Genomic DNA, 18,481 nt, shown 5'->3' with positions numbered 1-18,481 from the left:
GAGAGTAAGCCTTCAAGTAAAGCATTTCCAATCTCTTCCTAAAGTAAGAGTCACTCAGACAACCTTCCCTGGAAATAAGCTTTTCCAGTATAATGTAACACAGGAATTGAAATCCAATACCAGGCTTTTCCTGTATAATGTAAGACACGAATTGAAATCCACATACCAGGCTTTTCCAGTATAATGCAAGACACGAATTGAAATCCACATACCAGATAATCAGCACCTTTCAGTTGATTTTTGAACAACAAATAATTGATCATAATCCTATTATTAATTAAAAATGTATTTACTTTAGTATTAATATAGCCCGTTTTTGATATAATTATACTAAAAAAGTTTTTTTTCTATCTGAAACTAACAAGGAATTAGGCATTCTTTTGTGTTTCCTAAATCTAACAACCCTGTCTGAAAAGTGTTTGTGAAATTCTTTCCTCCGTAGTCTGGCTGAGTCAGCGCTCATCTGGGTCCACATCGGATTTAACACTTGATATCACTCTTAGCTCTACCTCTTCCTCTTCCATTCCACCACCCTTTGAAATATAGGACAGAGACCCCTGGGAGCAGACAACAAATGAGTCTGAGCATAAATGAGTCTGGTTCCGTATGAAGTCTTTTTTTTTTTGTTTGTGAGAAGTAATTTTTAGGAGCAGCTAACATGAAAATGTTGCATGAAAGTATTTCTGGAGCTAGTTTGCGTTGTTCTTCAAAGTCACCCTCTCACTTCTGGCTCTCTACTCGCACATGAACCCGCTTTCCCACCCCATGGTGGGTCTGGGCTTGACTTGTTCCGTCAGCAGAGTGGAGAAGCACATCTGGTGGCAGGTGCTTTCTTTGCTGCTATTGAAATGTCCAAAGGCTCTTTCTGCCTGCTGTACCTCAAAGCTGCAAATCATTGAATCAGATCCTGTGGAGGGTGGTGAGTGTGTAGGTTTGCTTTGACTTTGTAGTCTAGCTGTGTGAAAATGTCAAAAATCTACAAACTTTATAGAGGGAAACAGGGCACACACACACAAAATCGAATGCTGACTTATTCTTATTGTCATGAGCAATCCGTGATTCACCTGCATGTTGATGCCTCCTGGAAAGCCTATGTCATCTTTCTATTTGTGGTTTTCAGAAATCAATTCTGACTTGTCATTTTATGAGTACGAGTACAGGGTTCATGGAGTGGACCAGCATTATATGGGGACAAAGGTAACAATGCTAGGCCCTTATGTGAGCATGTTGTTATAGAATGGAACAATTTAATGCATGCACAGTAAATAGTAGTTGAAGGACATTACGGGGTTTTCAGACATATCAGGTGTATTGTGAGGCAGGCTCTTATGAGATTGAGCATCACGACCAATTATAGTGGGTATAAAGCAGTCAGGACTAGAGTTCAGTCTTCTACAACCAACCTATCTCAGCATGATGTATCTGGAATCTTCTAGGTAATTTGAGAGTCTTTGTTGTAAGCAAGGGCACTCTGGTTAGAAACCATTCTTGTAGATTCACGAGCATACATGCTCATATGTAGCCATGTCAAGGACATGAAGCTAGCTAGTTCTCTATGTCCCAGATCCTCATGGCTGCCCCCTACCCTGCCTTTTTCTTCTTACCATATAATATGAAGCAATGCCAGGTAATACGTAGAAAGGTACTTTCCAGGGTTTTTTTATTGTAAGCACTAAAGTTTCCGAATCTTGTAAACAGAATTCAGAATGAACTTGCCCATGCTCAGTTTATTAGGTAGCCTCTGTTCCATCATGCCACATCTTAGCTGTTGGATCTGAAGGCTGAGAATGGAGCATCAATAATTAAAGGTACAATCACAGCTGAAACTTCCGTTAGTTATGTTTCTTCAACCCTGACATTTTATGAGTCAACAAAGCCAAAGTCATCAATATGAAGCAGATTATTTTTAGCATTCTCTTAACCAGTGTGCTCCAGCTTTAAATTAAACATTGACGTTGGTTATTATTAAAAATCTGAACATTCTAGGCAGAGTGGAGCCCACGTTAGTACAGTAAACACTGGCTTTCATTGCCTTGTTTTTGAAAAAATTGACGTACTTGCTGCTCCCTCCGAATACAACTTTGTAAAAGTAATAGATCGTGAGTTTGCTAAGGATTAGTTATTCAAGGGCAGAATCTAAATGTGTGAGTGTAGTTTGCATGGCTGAATATTACTGTGGACCTCAACCTACTCAGATTTTCAATAACCTAGAATTAACCTTATCTTATTATTTAATGCTTTGACTTTGGTTCCTAGTCTCTGATCACAAACTTGAAAGTGTAGCACTATGTTTATTTTCTAAAAGTAAATTTTCACTTTTGCTTTGAGCACTTTGCAGCATGACATAACTAGGGCAGCCTCTGGTGCCATGAAGCTGGGCTTGGGAATCAATTCTGAGGCATGACATAGTGGAATGTCTAGGAGTCAGAAGACTTGGACTCTGCCACATATTAGGTGGGTGTCCTTGGGCAAGTGGTTTTGTGTCTTAAGATCTTAGATGTCTCATCTTTTTAAATAGCAATATCTGGGTACTATCAAAACTGAGTTCCACCTGCCCCCTGAGATGCTTCAGAGGTTCCAGTCGCCGTGGAGAAGGCCAGCAGGGGCATCTTGATCTTATCACCTCCAGCCCACTTTAACCACAGTAACCTTGTTGCTATCTGCTTGACCTCTTTATTTTCTGTCTGCTAAGAAGGGATTGAAAAGCAGTGGAAAATATTCTTTTTTAGTCTTTCTTTTAGCTCTAAAAGTTCTATCCTTCAAGTTGTTAAATTAATGTTGAAAGTGTTCCATCAAAATATTCACTGATGATTTTTCACTCTTCCATGGTGAGCTTACTTTGTCAGAAGACATGTGGGTCCCAGAAGAAACTTGTGCCTTTTCAATCATTAAGTGTACTGTAGTTAATACAAGTGTAGGTTCTGGAGTCAACTGGCCTGAGTTCAAATCCTATCTCAGACCCTGTGTTAGGTCAGGTTGACTAAGGAAACAAATGCAGTTACACTCATGTATGTATAGAAAAGAGCCTTATATCAAAAAGTAATTATATACCAAGCAAACATCCCAGGCAGTGCATATCAAGTCCATAAATCTGATACTAGTCCATAAGCTCTTCTTCAGACTCATGCAGTCACAAACAATGATGCTGAATGCAGGAAGATCACAGGCTGGTGGGTTAGAAGTCACGCGGATCCAATGGAAGCATCTCAGGTTTTCATGTGGCTCCTCCAGCTCTCTGAGTATCTCAACAGCAGGAAAGTGAAGCAGATAGAGAGGGAGCCCAGTCTCCAGAGATCCATTTATCTCAAGCAAGCTGCGAAGTGATTGACAGGCTAAACTCTGCCCACATGTTCCTACGGGAGCCATGTTAACACACAAAAAACCTAGCTCTCACAGATCCTTACTGTGAAATAGCCCCCACTCTATCACTTTTCCTCTCTGTAATTCAGCCAGAAGGTCCTATTGTCTCTGTAGGTTCTGTTGTGAGACACACACCTTTTATAAATGAGGAAACTAAAGCACAAGGAGGGTATTGCAATGGAGGAAGATAATTGTTCTTATATCATAGAATTCTGGGAAAAAATAAATGATGTGTCTCTTGGCTTTGGTGAAAAGTTCTTGCCTCAATTTCTGTAACTGCAGCCAAGGTTCCTGGGTGATCTCCACAGGGCATTGTTCTTTCTCTGATTCATGCTTGTCTTCTGCTGGGTCTGTTACTTTGAAGTCTCAAAAGTAGTTAGCCTTCAACCAAAGCATAGTAAAGTGAATTTTAAACTTTCGTGATCAATTTCTTCAGAAAACCAGTAATAGAATAAAATGTCTTCGATTAGCTAGAAAGCAAACATCCCACTAATAAATAATATCGTGCATATTGATGAAACTCTGAAATCTTTACCACTTTAATTGACACTAAGGTAGGCGTTATCCGCCTCACACTTTTTATTTCACATTGCACTGGATGTTCTAGCCAACACAATAAAGCAAGAAACAAATAAACAAGAAGCACAAAGATTAGTAAAAAAAGAATTAAGATTGTCATCTTTAGACAATACGTTTATTGTATATGTAAGGATTCTACTAAAAGTACTGCAAAATTAATAAGGTGGTTTAGCAAATTTATAGAAAGAAGAGCAATCTATAGAAATAAACTTCATTATAAGCTAAAAGAACAGTAGGAAAATCAAATAAACCCCCCTCCCCACTACAACTCCTTTGAAGTACAACCCCCCCAAAAAAACCCAAACTAATAAAAAATGTTCAATACCTCTGCATAGAAAACTAAAAATATTATGAACAAAATTAAAGAAGACCTAAATAAATGGAAAGCTATAATAATACATCAGAAAATTCATGTTTGCTTATTCTAATCTCAATGAAATCCCTGTTGATATCCCAGCAAACTTCTTTGAAGATAGATGCAAACTGAATCTAAAATTCATATAGAAATTTAAAGACCCCCAAAGCTTTAAGAGAACAAAATTGGAGTATTTACACTACCCCACTTCAAGACTTTTATTAAGTTTTAGTAATCAGACCAGTACAGTCTTGGTGGAAAGCGAGATGAGTAAATGACTGTGACAAAACAGAGTGTGCATATGTAGAGCCACACATATGTGTTCATTGATTTTCAATTAAATAGCAAAGTCAATCCAATTGGGAAGGGGAGATCTTTTAAAATGTCACTAGAAAGACCAATAGAATGAATGTCAGCTTGCCTTATCCTCCAGAAATACTACTGATGTAATTTGAGATGGATCATATGCTCTAATACAAGAATGTTTTTGAAGAGAAAATGTTTATTTAGAAAAAACATTAAAATCACTATACAAGCCAATATTAATACATCAAACTTGATTAAATATTTTTAAAATATTAATACATTTTTTAATTCAAGTCCTTCAAAGACATCAGGTATTTTGAGGAGACACAATTCAATCTACACTTTTTACAGTGCCTGCCACATATGAAGAGCTAAAAAAAAAATACTAGTTATCACCATCTGTACACTCATTGATCAAATATCCATTACACGTATATTATGTGTCAAAGTTGTGCTAAATTTGAGGAGTTCAGGAAGAAGAAAGCATGCCCCACTCTCGTGAACATTACAGGTTAGTTAGATTGGGGAACCATAGGGTGGGACAATGCGATGCCTTGTGATATGTTCTCAGGAAGGTATATCTAAAGGCAGGAGGAGAATCAATGCAAAGATTCTGAAGGGTCTTTTGGTTTTCAAAAGGCTGGCACATGGAATGTCGGAGAACAAGCAATAAAGAGGAAGCAGAACAGACTAGATGGGATCATCAATAAATAAAGCCCAACTGGTCCCTTGATTTTGCCCACTTGTCCCGAATGCAGATTCTAAGTCGATTAATAAGGAGAGCGTCCACCTATCATCTCTTCCCTCCCTCGCGCCATTCCCGGCTGACCTATCCAACTGTGAGCATTGTAGTATACATCCTCTTGCCAAGTTGGGGCCTGAACGTTTATGTTTGCTTATATGTTTCAGTTATTCCCTGGAAACACAAGGATTTTCAGATAATTTCAACACATTCTTTGGAGAAAAGACAGGATGGAAGGAAAGCTAACAGACCATAGTCTTAAAATAATATTTAAAACCAAACAAGCTGAAAAGCAAGCAAAGCCTCAGATCAGAATCTCCACTGTCTTAGTTAAAGCAAAGCCCAGACACAATCCAGGCCTAAAGGAGACAACGCTAAAAAGCAGATTGAAAAGGAAAATGCATTAATTTGTTGAGAGAAAGCCCACATGCTCACAACGTGTTCGCTCTTTAGGAATCTGCCCTCGTTTCTTTTAGGCTTATCTAACTTCACATTTGCTTTTTTTGTGGGGAAAGGATTAGTTGTTGTTGTTTTTTCTGAGAATCAATGGAATGCAATTTATACTTTCTGAATTCCTAGGTAGTGTTTTTTGAGCTATATTTTGACTCTTCAATTCAGTAAGTAATACCATTATTTTGAATTTATTCTTCTTAGAGGTGATATATATATATATATATATATATATATATATATATATATATATGATGTACAGTGATATGTACAGTCAGAAACAAAAGTTCCCATACTTAAAAAAACAATTTTAGATACACTAGATGATGTATAACAACGCAGAGGGCTCGTATATGTCCTCTGCCCCCTGTGCACCCACTTTCCTTTTACTGTGAACATCTTGCATGTGTGCAGTACGTTTGCTACCACTGATGTTCCAGTTTTGATACATTATTAAATAATAATAAATAAAATCCATGTTTGGTGCCAGGTTTGACTCAGTGTGTTGTACAGTCCAACCAATTTTGAAAAATTCAAAAAGTCAGCTTCCCGTCATTATAGCTTCATGCAGAATAGTTCCACCGCAGCATCGCATGGTTAAATAACACGCATACACCTCGATTAACATGGTCAAGTGGCATACTCACATGATACAAAGTATCAGTAGCATGTTTGAAAAATTAATAACCAAACAAGTAAAAGATGATTCTAGGTGAATATAATGCGGGCCATTTTGCCCACCATTAGGTCTACATATTCTTGTAGTCAGGGACAGTGACTTCGCAGCCTCCGAGACTCCCTGAGAACCCTAAGGGCACAGGATGGGTGCCTGGCAGGAAACCTATAGGGTTTGCTGTATATTTAGTGACAACTTCAATATCTTTGTTTGTTTTATTCTCATACGAGTAGTTTCTACAGTAAAACAGCATTAAAAGAAGGGCGTCATTCTCTATGTGTCAGTAAACAATCAGGTAAGCATTAAGTTGAGGCTCAGCCTGTCACCTGCATTTCTAAGCTGCTATTAACACTATCTCTTGTATGTAACCTGAACATTTCATCCAGAATATCAGGGATTTTTTCTCCAAAATACAAGTGGGCTTCTAAGGATTCATGGAAAAAATTATATCATATTTTAATTCCATTTTTCCATGAACTTTTTGAAGGACTCCTTATATGTGTAGCCACCTGTCAGTGGTTTCTATAGAGCATAGACTAGGAGGGACAATTTGGTGATTTGTCTCTGAAAATTAAACAATGAAAGCCTTATGGAATATAGACATTGAATAAGAAAGACTGAAGAAGTATTGATACATTTGAATTATGGTGCTGACGTAGAATATTGGAAGGATTATGAACTGCCAAAAAACCCAATAAATTTGTCTTGGAAGAAGCACTAGCAGAATGCTCATTGGAAATAAGAATCCTGTCCCTCATGGTTGCTCTGCTGGTCCTTGAAATACAGGTGGCAGAACTTCCAGCAAAAAGGCAATAGGTAAACCACTATAGAATGACAGATGAGTGGTGACATTTGGTAGGTTTCTATAGTTAACTTTGTATGTATTTTTTCATATATACCTAATTCTTTCCAATGGATTTGATTCTGTGCATATACAATGGAACATTTTTTCCCCCAAAGACTTTATTTCATTGGTCAGTGTGCTTTGAAAGGAGACAGGACATCAATCCTACTGCTTCCAACCTCAGAAGAAGAGCTGTCCACAGGACAGGCACAGTGCCATGGACCCATGGGGACGGGACTGCTTTGTCCGCCTTTTACTCGTGGATCCAGTCATGGCCACAAGGCTTGTAGTCCACCAACTCCTCCACTTAAACCAGAGGCTGATTTCTTTCTCAGTGCTTTTGACTGAATCGCTGCCATGAATGGTGCTCCTGCCAATGTGAACACAGAAGTACCCTCGGAGAGTGCCTGGCTGAGAATCCACTGGGTTGGTCTCTCCCAGCATCACCCAGCCCGTCTTCACCACATTCAGCCCCTCCCAGACCTTGGCCACCATGGGTCTAGAGTTCACGTCCTTCACCAGCCCTGGGAAGAAGGGGCGGTCTTTCAGGTCAATGTAGTGCTGCTGCAGGTATTCCTGGGAGGCCTGAACTAGCTTCATGTCCACCAGACGGAACCCCTTCTGCTCAAAGCTCTTGATGATGTCGTCCACCAGGCCACGCTGCACACTTGATGCACGCGCTGCACATCTGGCTTGAAGGCGCTGAAGGTGTCCTTATTGTTGGCCATCACGCGAGTCAGGTGGCGGGGGAAGGGGAGGCGGATGCGTGGCGCTGGAGCAGAGACCTGGAACACTATTATTCGATACTTTTTCTGTGTTCTTCTTTTTGGCTTTTCAGTATATACAACTTTCTTTCTAGTCAGTCTAAGGGCAACATCTGTCACCTGTCTCATCAAGAATGAAAAGAAACATATTATTCACCTTCTAACACCTGAATAATACAGTGTTGTTGAGAAAATAATATACGAATGTACTTTATGCTTACATTCCATATGTCCTGGCATTTAACATACTTAGAACCCGGACTAGCAGGCTTGAGTGTAGAGTTTCATAAAAGACATCCTGGATACATAGGAAGAGCAAGGTGGAAACACTCGAATTAGCTGGAAGGATTTGGTGAGGAAGAGGAAGAAATAAGAAGTAGCAGATGGTCAGCCATGTGTTCCACTCTGTCTCTTTCGAGTAAACTATCAGAAAGGGAAGAATGTTGCATGAACTGAAAGTAATGCTAAGGGCTAGGAGAGGGCTCCCTTTTCTGTTTAGCATTTCAGAATTCTGGTTTCTAGACAGGCTTCCTAGCTTAGTTGAAACTAAGCTTCACAGGATGGTCATGCAGAAGTTAAACCTGAGAATAGCCCTTTGCATAGGATTGAGAATCACCCAGATATGATATGGAGGTTCTTAGAGATTTTGCCTGGAGTGTTTGCAAAAGGATGTCTCAGGTAAAGACAAAGTGGTCTTGCAGATAAGCCCTGAAACATAGTTAGAGGTGGGCCCTGTAGAGGCTGCAGTATCACCTGGGCCAACTCAGGGACGATACCAGAGCCTAGTGGCAAACTTCAGCTCCGTGGAACTGAAATAAGACCTGTCTCATCTGGTGGGAGCTGGTGTCTGGTGGGTTACACATTGGCTGCTAGCTGCAGGGTCAGCAGCTGGAAACTCCCAGTGGCTCCTCTGGAGAAAGGTAAACATGTCCATAGGCCAATTGTTTGCAATTTCTTCCCAAGGCATTCTGGTGGGCTCTCTCTCACTGCCATGCTGGGGAAAGCTTAACCTGGGAATAAGCTATTCATATCATTAGTCAGATAACAATCAAGTCTAAAGGTGGTTGCCGTTAAGCTGCAGAGCCAGTGTGGCAAAGGCTGAATTATGGAACTTGAAGGGTTGTCATTATGTGGAAAGGTATATGTATGTGTTCGAGGAACAGTGTGTATTTAGATTTTCAGCTCATTCAAATGCGTAACTAGCCAGGAATAATTTTCACTTGCAAGAGGCTGCTATTTAGCATGCTAATTCCTTCTTTCCCCGGGCAGTGTTGAGCTGTCCTGCTTCACCAGGAGATCCGTCCAAGGAGCGGGAGGCTCAGTGCCTGCGGGTTCAGTTCGTGCTAAGCCACCCGCAGCTTGACATGAGGTCATGACAGCTGCTACACATGAAGGACCGTTTCCAGTTTCAGATAAAACAGGTTACTTGGGCTTCTGGCAAAACTGTCTGGCTTTCCCTGGAGAGGTGATATCTGGTTTGGGAAGCGAAAGCCTTCGTTTGGGTTTGGTCACTGGGGATTCAGGTATGTTTATTGTTCAGGGAGATCTATAGATTTAAAGAAGATCTACAGATCTAAGAAATTCACCAAAGTTTCAAGTAATTTTATGTATCTTCAAGTGTCATTAAACTTTTCAACCTGGGAAATCATCGGGAGAGGCTTGGAACTATCTCCCTGACCCCAGACCATCTTAAAACATTTTTTTAAATGACTCTTTTCTGTTTGCATTGAAAGTGATTCAATTATCCAAAGATAATTGAAAATGGCCAGGCTCCTTGGTGGTGTAGTGGTTACACGTTGGGCTGCTTATCTCAAGGTCTGCAGTTTAAAACCCACAGCCGCTCAGCGGGAAAGAGTTATACATAGTCTTGGAAGCCCACACTGCCCTATGGGGTCCCTGAGTCAGAATTGATTTGATGGTAGTGAATGAGGGGACAAAAGGTATCACCGTACACTCATAGAATCCTTTATTCAACAAAAATATCAAAAGATGGAGCTATTGTTTCTTGACATACCCAACATTGAGGTCTTTACATTGATTTTTAGGCCTATATAATTTTGAGTGCGGTGTACTAGTTACACGTTGGGCTGTGATCGGCATGGCCTGCAGTTTGAAACCACCAGCAGCTTCGCGGAGAAATACTGGGCTTTCAACTCCCATACACTGTTCTGGTCTCAGAAACCCACTGGGGTCGCGCTGAGTCATCAAGGAGGCCAGGGCAGTAGGTTTCCCTTTTGGGACATGTATTTCTGCAGGTCACACTGTTCCCTTTCTAACTCTCCCCAGAAGAACGTTCTTCAATTTATAGCATCAGACGATCTACTTGACAAAAGAATTCAACTTGAGAGTTTGTGGCCCTTAACAGGAAGCATGGTTTTACACAGAGCAAATGCACGCTTGCGTGTATGCACACACTTGTGCAAGAGTAACCAGTGCATAGCCTTTGCCCCACCAGAGCTCCTGTCTCCACCCCCACAAATAATCAAACAAGCAAACAGACTTTCATTAAGTCAAGTCCGATTCAGAGGGACTCTGCTGGGTGGAGTTGAACTGCCACGAGGGTTTCTAAGGCTGTAATCTAGACAAAAGCAGACTGCCATATTTTTCTCTTAGGGAGCACTTGTTGGTTTGAACTGTCCATCTTTCAGTCAGCAAGCCTAACCACTGCCACCAGAACTCCTCTTATAGGTAGAGATTTAGTCAGAGATGCAGATACATTTTATGCACAGATATTGTGGATGTATATTTCACATACATATGTGTGTGTTTGTTTACAAATTTGTCTTCTATAAAGGATTTTCCAAATCCCCCACAGGATGCTTTATTCACATACCTTTGATTCTCTCTGAGAACACTTGCTCTGTAGAGCTCTGATCATATCTATGTTCTGCCCCATAATTTAAAAAGAAACCAGTATTTCCTCATCTACTTTAGAGGATAACAAACTTGGCTGAAAGCAGAGAATACCAGAAAGATGTTTACTTGTGCTTTATTGACTATGCTAAAGTATTCAAGTGGTGTGGATCATAACAAACTATGTATAGATTTTATAAGAATGGGAATCAATGGATGTATGTGTGGATTGTGATAAGAGTTGTACAAGCCCCAATAAAATGATTTTAAAAGAATGGGAATCCACGAGCACTGCATTGTGCTCATGTGACACCTGTGTGTGGATCAAGAGGCAGCTGCACAACTGGAACAAGGGAACAAGCAGGGTTTAAAACCAGGAAAGGTGTGTATAAGGGTTGTGTCCTTTCACCAGACTTATGCAAAAGTACACTGAGCAAATCACCAGAAAAGCTAGATTATATGAAGAAGAGTGTGGGTACAGGATTGGAGGAAGGCTGATTATCATCTTGCCATATGCAGATAGCACAACCTTGTTTGCTGAAAGGGCGGGGACATGAGCGTTTGCTAATGAAGATCAAGGATTGCAGCCTTCAGTGTGGATTACAACTCAATGTAACGAAGACCAACATCCTGACAACTGGACCAGTAGTAGGGAGCATCATGATAAATGGGACAAGTTTGACGTTGTCAAGAATCTTTCCTTGTTTGTATCCATAATCAATGCTCATGAATGAAGTAGTCAAGAGACCTTTTGGTTTAAGTGTTGAAAACAAGGGTGTAACTTTGAGGACTCTGATGTGCCTGTTCCAAGTCAGGGTATTTTCAATTTCCTCATAGGCACGTGGAAGTTAGATTTTGACAAAGGAAGACCGAAGACCAATTGCTAAATTTGAATTATGGCGCTCCAAAAAAAAATCTTGAAAGTACCATGGACGGCCAAAGAACAGACAATTCTATCTTGGAAGAAGGACAGCTAGAAGGCTCTTTCGAGGCAAGGATGGCGAGACTTCCTCTCTCGTACTTTGGACATGTCATCAGGAGAGAGCAGCTCCTGGACAGGCGCATCCTGCTTGGTAAGGAAGCAGGACAGAGAAAGGAGGAAGACCTTCAACAAGATGGCTTGCTCCAGAGACTACAGTAATGGACTCAAGTCGCAGAGCAGTTGTGAGAATGGCACAGGCCGGGCAGTGCTTCATTGCGCGGCACAGGGACTGATTCACTGGTAGCTAACAGCAATAACACGCATGAGCGTAGTAAGGATGTCGTATTTGTTGCCCAAGAATCACATCTAGTTTCCAACACTCTTGGTGTGCTCACTTTTTGCCAATTCACATTGTAATTTGATGCATAGTTGGATCAATAGCCAGTAACATAAGGTAAGTTCTTGCCCTATAAAGAGATGTCTGTGCAATGACAACGGGCTAGATGCTTGTGCACTCCTAGTGTTTCCTTGGAGAGCTAGTGGGTTTCAGACTGTGCCTAACCAATTGCAAATGCCTAGGCTCAGAACCAAGAAATGGTTAAGAAGGTGATGTTCTTTCACGCTGGTAGAACCTCCTTGCCTATACATTTGAGGGTTTTCACCTTGCTTTCTCAGACCTAATACTAACTCGTGGATTTGTTCTTTCTCTTGCCCCTGGACCCCAGTGTCAATCCTGAGTTTAATAATATTAGTGGGATTAAGGAATAACAATAAGTTATCAGCAAGTGCTTTCGCTTGTCCTGTCCTTCAAGTGACACCACGTCGTCCCTCCTGAAGGGTAGCTGTTTCTGCCCACCAGGTTAGTCTGGTCTCCAACCAAGAAACCACACTGAAAACCAAGAAGAATGTTTGGGGGCATGATTTCTCATGCTTGTATCTAGCACTCCTCTCTCACGTTGCTCAGAGAGGCCTGTATCAAGTCATTGTGGACACTGTGACTCAGTGGTGTAAATACCAGATTTTCAAGCCTCTTGCCCTCATCCAGCTGATCTGTGCCCCATGCTACTCAGTTTCCACCACCGAGAACCAGCAGGACACACCCTCAGGTCTCTGGGTATGTGCTTAGGTGCCATTGCGTTGGCTCCGACACATAGTGACCCCAGTGCTGCAGAAGACACTGCCCGGTCCTGTGCCGTGCTCACAGCTTCTTATGTTTGAGCCTGTAGATGCAGCCACTTTGTCCGTCCACCTCGTTGAAGGTCTTCTCTTTCCCAAGGCCATTGCGTTCCCAACCATGACGTCCTTCTCCAGGGACTCATCTCTCCTGACAACAATTTCAAAGCACATGACACAAAGTCTTGCCATTCTTGCTTCCAGGGAACATTCTAGCTGCACTTCTTCTAAGACAGCTTTGCTGGTTCTTTGGGAAGTCTGTGGTAATTCCCTTATTCTCTGCCAGCACCACAATCCAAATGCATTGATTCTTCTTTGGTCTTCCTTATTCAAAGTCCAACCTTCACGTGGATCTAGGTGATTGAGAATATTCTGAGTGCAGCAGAGCCCAGTTAATTCTGAAGGTTCCCCTGCTCCCCATGCCCTCAGAAAGGAGATTGAAGCAGAAAGAGTCACACTCTAGCCGCTTTCTAGTCCATCTCTCCCACCAGTATTCCATTCAGGAATGCAACGCTGACGATGTGAAAAATTGCACATGTTTCTGAAAAGGATATGCTTGCTCCTGCCCCACAATCTGTATTTCTGGAGAATGCCTATTTACAGCCATGTCACTTTCAACAGGGCCAGCTGCAGGCCCAAAAGGTCTGGTTTGCTTATGGCAATGTCCTGCTCGGTATGCCACCTTTTTGGAAGTGACTTATGGTTTTGGAGCAGCTGGTGATCTTGAAGATTTTGGCACAGTTTAATGCATTTTCCAGTTCCTAGTCTAGCTGAACATCATTGATCTAGTTTCTAGTGATGCTGTCAATGCTTTGGTCTGGGTGAACTCAGACCAGTCCTCAAACAGCATTTTTGGTGTTGCCCAGTGATTGAGAGAAGGTGGGTATAGAAAGTCTTGGGCCAGATGGTTTCTAGCCAGGGACATCCTGGAAATGGGTAATTCTTTATCGATAAATTATTGGATGTGCAGAGGATCATTCTGAGACCTGAGATCCTTGAGCCTTCTCCCATTGTAGATGTCATTTCCTGGATAGTGCCTGGGATCTGCCTGGAGTCTCAGACCCTGCCTAGCCTTCAAATGCCCTGGACCCCACCCATACCCCACCCCAATATACAGACACATATACACATACCACAGAAAGGCAAAAACCAAAAGCCTTATACAACATCCTTTGCATTGTTTTCTGCAGAGAGATGGCAGCAGGAGACTTGTCACATTCACAATGACCAAGATATTTCCACTTGGGGTGGCAGGGAATGCTGAGGCCTTGTGGCACGACCCTAGCCAACGATTAAAGGGTTTTTGGGTTGCTCATCCCTTCTCTCTGTAGCAGCCTGAGTCCCAGCACTTTGACTCACTGTCCTTGACTGAAGTTTCTGCTTTGTCATTGACCACCTAGGAAGGGGGTGGTCAGAGGTAGGAGTGAGCAAGAAAACTTTGCTTGGGTATAAAAAAATGATATCTATTCAAGTATACACTCAATCTCCTTTGTTGATTTTCTGCTTTTTACATACTTTACTCTCATATGCAGGACTTATATGTTGCCAAAGAGCTACCTAATCCATGGCTGTAAAATACATTATGTAAATTTATAAATGCATATATGGTGCCTAGAAATACAATTATTTTGAATATTTAAAAATTCTGACATTTCCTATGATTTAATGGAATGTTATGGACTTTGTAGTCAGACAAACCTACACTTGAATTTTTTTCCCATCATTTTATTGGGGGCTCGTACAACTCATCACAATCCATCTATCCATCCATTGTCAACTTGAATTTTAATGCCACCACTTTCTCGCCTGTACACTTGGTTGGTGAAATTCTAATTCAATCACCAATGAAACCGGATCAATGATAATTATTTTTCAGGCTCGACATAAAGGTGAAATGAAATAAAATCAATTAATGACACCTATTATTATTCATACTCTGTAATGCATTCTATTTTCAGTATGAATACCCAACTTGAACTGAGGTCCTGGTTTATGCCTTGTTTGTATAAAACATCTTTGCTTGGGATTAGTGTTTTGCAGCATGACTTACTTCTTTATCGTCACTACAACCTATTTTTTTCTTCTGCTATTTTCAAAACGCCAGCATTTGGGGGCTTAATGGTACTCGAATTGCTATCCAATCTCAGAATTATTTCCTACTGCACTTACACATGAGATGATGTTTTTTTCCACTTTTTATTTTTTGTCTCGTCTAAAGAGAATTCAAGGGCTAGGACCTTGTCATTTTTATTGTTCTTCAAAGTCCTTCTTAACACAATATTCTCGGCGTTCATTCCTAATCATTCAGCATATACATTTCTGACCCTCAAATTTCTACCTTCAGAATATACCTCTCCCTGGAGTTCTGGAATTATATATCAAGCCACCTACATGACCTCCCATCTTTGATGTCTAACATGCATCTTAAACAGTGTGTTTGTAGTACAGAATTCTTGATTTCTATCTTCCAAAATTCTTCCACTCTTTTCTATCTCAGAAATGAGACCAATATTTCTTGTTTTTTTGTAGTTTTTATTTTAGAAATTCTTTTACCCTTCCCTTCCTTCATGCTCCATCCATCCATAAATCCTGTTGGATTTTTCGCTGACCATTTCTTCCCTGTTAAACCACCCAATTCCTGATTCCAGCCGGAATCCTTTTTCACATTACTTACATACTTCGCTCTACTTCCTCTTGGTCGATTCTCCATGAAGCAGTTAGAGTGATGTTTTTTAAAAGACCATTTAGATGACCCAACTCATCCCCTCAAAACTCTCCAATCACTTCCCAGCTCATGGAAGAAGGGAAAACAATCTTTCTATGCCAGACAACGTGATGCGACTTGGCTTTGTCTCTACCTGCTCTGCATATGCACTCTTTTCATGGCATTCGTCCTTCCGCCCAGCCTGTTTCTGTTCTCTAAGTACTCTAAGTTCATTCCTTTCTTCCCCGTGCCTGAGTGAGTGTCCTTGCTCAGATGCCATCTTCTCAGAGAGGTCATCTTTGATCGCTTATGCTATCGCTTTCCTTTTAATAATCCCTCATTTCCTTTCCTTTTAACAATAGCATCTATTATCACATGGAATTCTTATTTTGTGCACATTATTTTTGGTTCTCTCCGTAGAATTTAGAGAAATATTAGGTTATCAGTTCACCTAAGTATTTACAGCCTTAAAACCCCTATACGTATGGGTCCCTGTGAGTTGGAAATGACTGGATGGTAGTGGGTGTGGTTTTGTTGAGTTTTCCTCAATAGAGCAGAAGGGCTGAAACCTTGTTATTTTTGCTGCTGTTAAACTAATAAATACCTAGAGTAAGGCATGGTAGATACCCAATGAACACTTGTTTCATATGTGAACGACTGACGACATGGAAATGTCCACCTGTAATCCCTCACTTAGAATTTATCAACACCCTCGTCTTTAATTGTAGCTCTGCTACCATCCAATTACCTTTCTCTTCACCCATTATTTGTCCACATTTATTGACACCGATTTTGACCCGTCAACAACGATTTATAGTCATAAGACTCCGTTCCAGAGTACGTTGGTAAGATTATGCTTTCACCTTCACCAGATGGTGCTGTGTCTCCTGGAAATCGTTTTCTCCCTCCATGAACACCTACCAATAGACTGCCTCTGAACTGTTTGAAGATCTACCTCATTTAAATCTGAAACATCACCAGATAATTTATTGTTCCATGTTGCCGATCTGGGGAAGAACTATTTCTTCTGTAAACAGAATCCAGGGTTCCCTCTAGCCAAGGGAAAGCTCAACCAAATGGGCAAGGAGCGTTACTAATGAGTAAGACCCAGGCACCTGGTCCTGACTTGGCAAGTCAACTCAGCTGGCATTAGGTCAAAATGGGTATGATGCAGTGTGATATTAATTTTCAGACACATCCTATAAATGTTGTGCATAAAGAAGCTGGTTCCGGTGTTACTGGGCTACACTAGGTTCTGGCTCAAATTTCAAAGCCTACTATTCTCCTTCCTTCGTGTGACCAGCTTGTGTAACCCATTTTCATCAATGATCGCATGAAAGTCTCCTCTGGCATTTGTTTTGCAATTTCCACTTTTTCGTGGGACCAGTAGCCTCATAGAGCTGAAATCAGGCTACAGCTGTTGCTTGTTAGTGCCGTAACTTTGCCATATGTCCTACGGTTTGTGAGATTGCGAAGTTACCTCTTAGAGCTAGAGATTTTCATGCTCTCAGCTCAGTGTAAACATAGAGAGGCTCTATCTTTACCAGAAATAGCAGCGGCCTCAGAGCTTTGGTGTGATCATCCTTGATCTCTGGGAGCCAGCACAGCACCATATAAACACAGTGTGTAATTGATGGTGACGAGTGTCTGCTTTCCAACATTTTAATAACTATCAGGCCAGGAAACAGTTTAAAAATAACCTGTCTTCCTTTTACTGCACTGTAAGCCAATCCTTTAATTAAAAAAATAATAATGTCAAAGAATCCCAAGTCCCTTTCAGATGCCACCTTTGTGCCCTTACCTTTCAAGAGTAGAATGCAAACCACGGGGAAAGCAGGGCACCTTGTTTCTTCTTCAGTGGGAGCCAATAGTTGGGTGTGAGGAATTGGGGAAGTTTTCTTACCTCTCTGGGTTCCTGTTTCTTTATCTTCAAAAGGGACTCACAGTAAATCCCCTCGTTGTTCTCTCTATGAATCTATTACTTAGACACCACACCTTTGTCCATGCACAATAAACTGAAATACCAAATGTAAAATCATCAAGTTGATTCCTACTCATCATGACCCTAAGAACAGAGCAGCGCTGCCCTTTGGGTTTCTAAGGCTCTGCAATTTTTACAGGATCAGAAGCCTCATCTTTCCCCTGAGTAGCTGCTGATGGTTTCAAACTGTTGACCTTATGGTTTGCAGTCCAAGGTGTAACCCACTCCACCCCCAGGGCCCCTGATGCACACCTTATCTGTGATAGCGTCTTTTTAGGATCACATTGCATTTCAGGTATTTTCTTCCACATCTCATTAGATACTCCCTTTCTCTTTGCTTCACACCTACCACAACTTTCTAACAGGCTGTGGAGTTTGCTGCCAAGCTTGTTCTTTTTTTCTGTGCTTTTTGACCTATGTTGTAAAAGAGCCGCTATGACAATGGAGTAATTTTCCTGGGTGGGCATGTTCAATTTCCTTTAGTAGACATTATGATTGCAGCGTGTTTCATTTGCTCAGGGCACTTGACATGGAACGGTGAAAGTGCTACACAGACCAGAGCTTCAGGTTAAGCTGATTGAGACTTGGATACACTGACGGTGCGCCGATGACATTTGGTTTACAATGACGGTGTGCCAGTGACATTTGGTGTGCCAGTGACATTTGGATACACTGACGGTGTGCCAATGACTGCATTTTTGTTGCTTGGTTGGGGTAAGGATGAAAGTAATTACGAAAGAAAATCATAAGAAGATCTGCTACTTTAGCAAAC

At 41.2% G+C, this 18,481-nt stretch overlaps 1 pseudogene; it reads right to left on the bottom strand.

The window, feature by feature from the left end:
- Positions 1-7,565: 7,565 nt before the first annotated feature.
- LOC142446638 (nucleoside diphosphate kinase B pseudogene) lies at positions 7,566-8,040 on the bottom strand (annotated as a pseudogene).
- Between the last annotated feature and the right edge of the window lie 10,441 nt (positions 8,041-18,481).

The sequence above is a fragment of the Tenrec ecaudatus genome, chromosome 4 (genome assembly GCF_050624435.1).
Source record: "Tenrec ecaudatus isolate mTenEca1 chromosome 4, mTenEca1.hap1, whole genome shotgun sequence".
Classification (NCBI taxonomy): Eukaryota; Metazoa; Chordata; class Mammalia; order Afrosoricida; family Tenrecidae; genus Tenrec; species Tenrec ecaudatus.
This window is presented reverse-complemented; position numbering and strand designations above follow the sequence as displayed.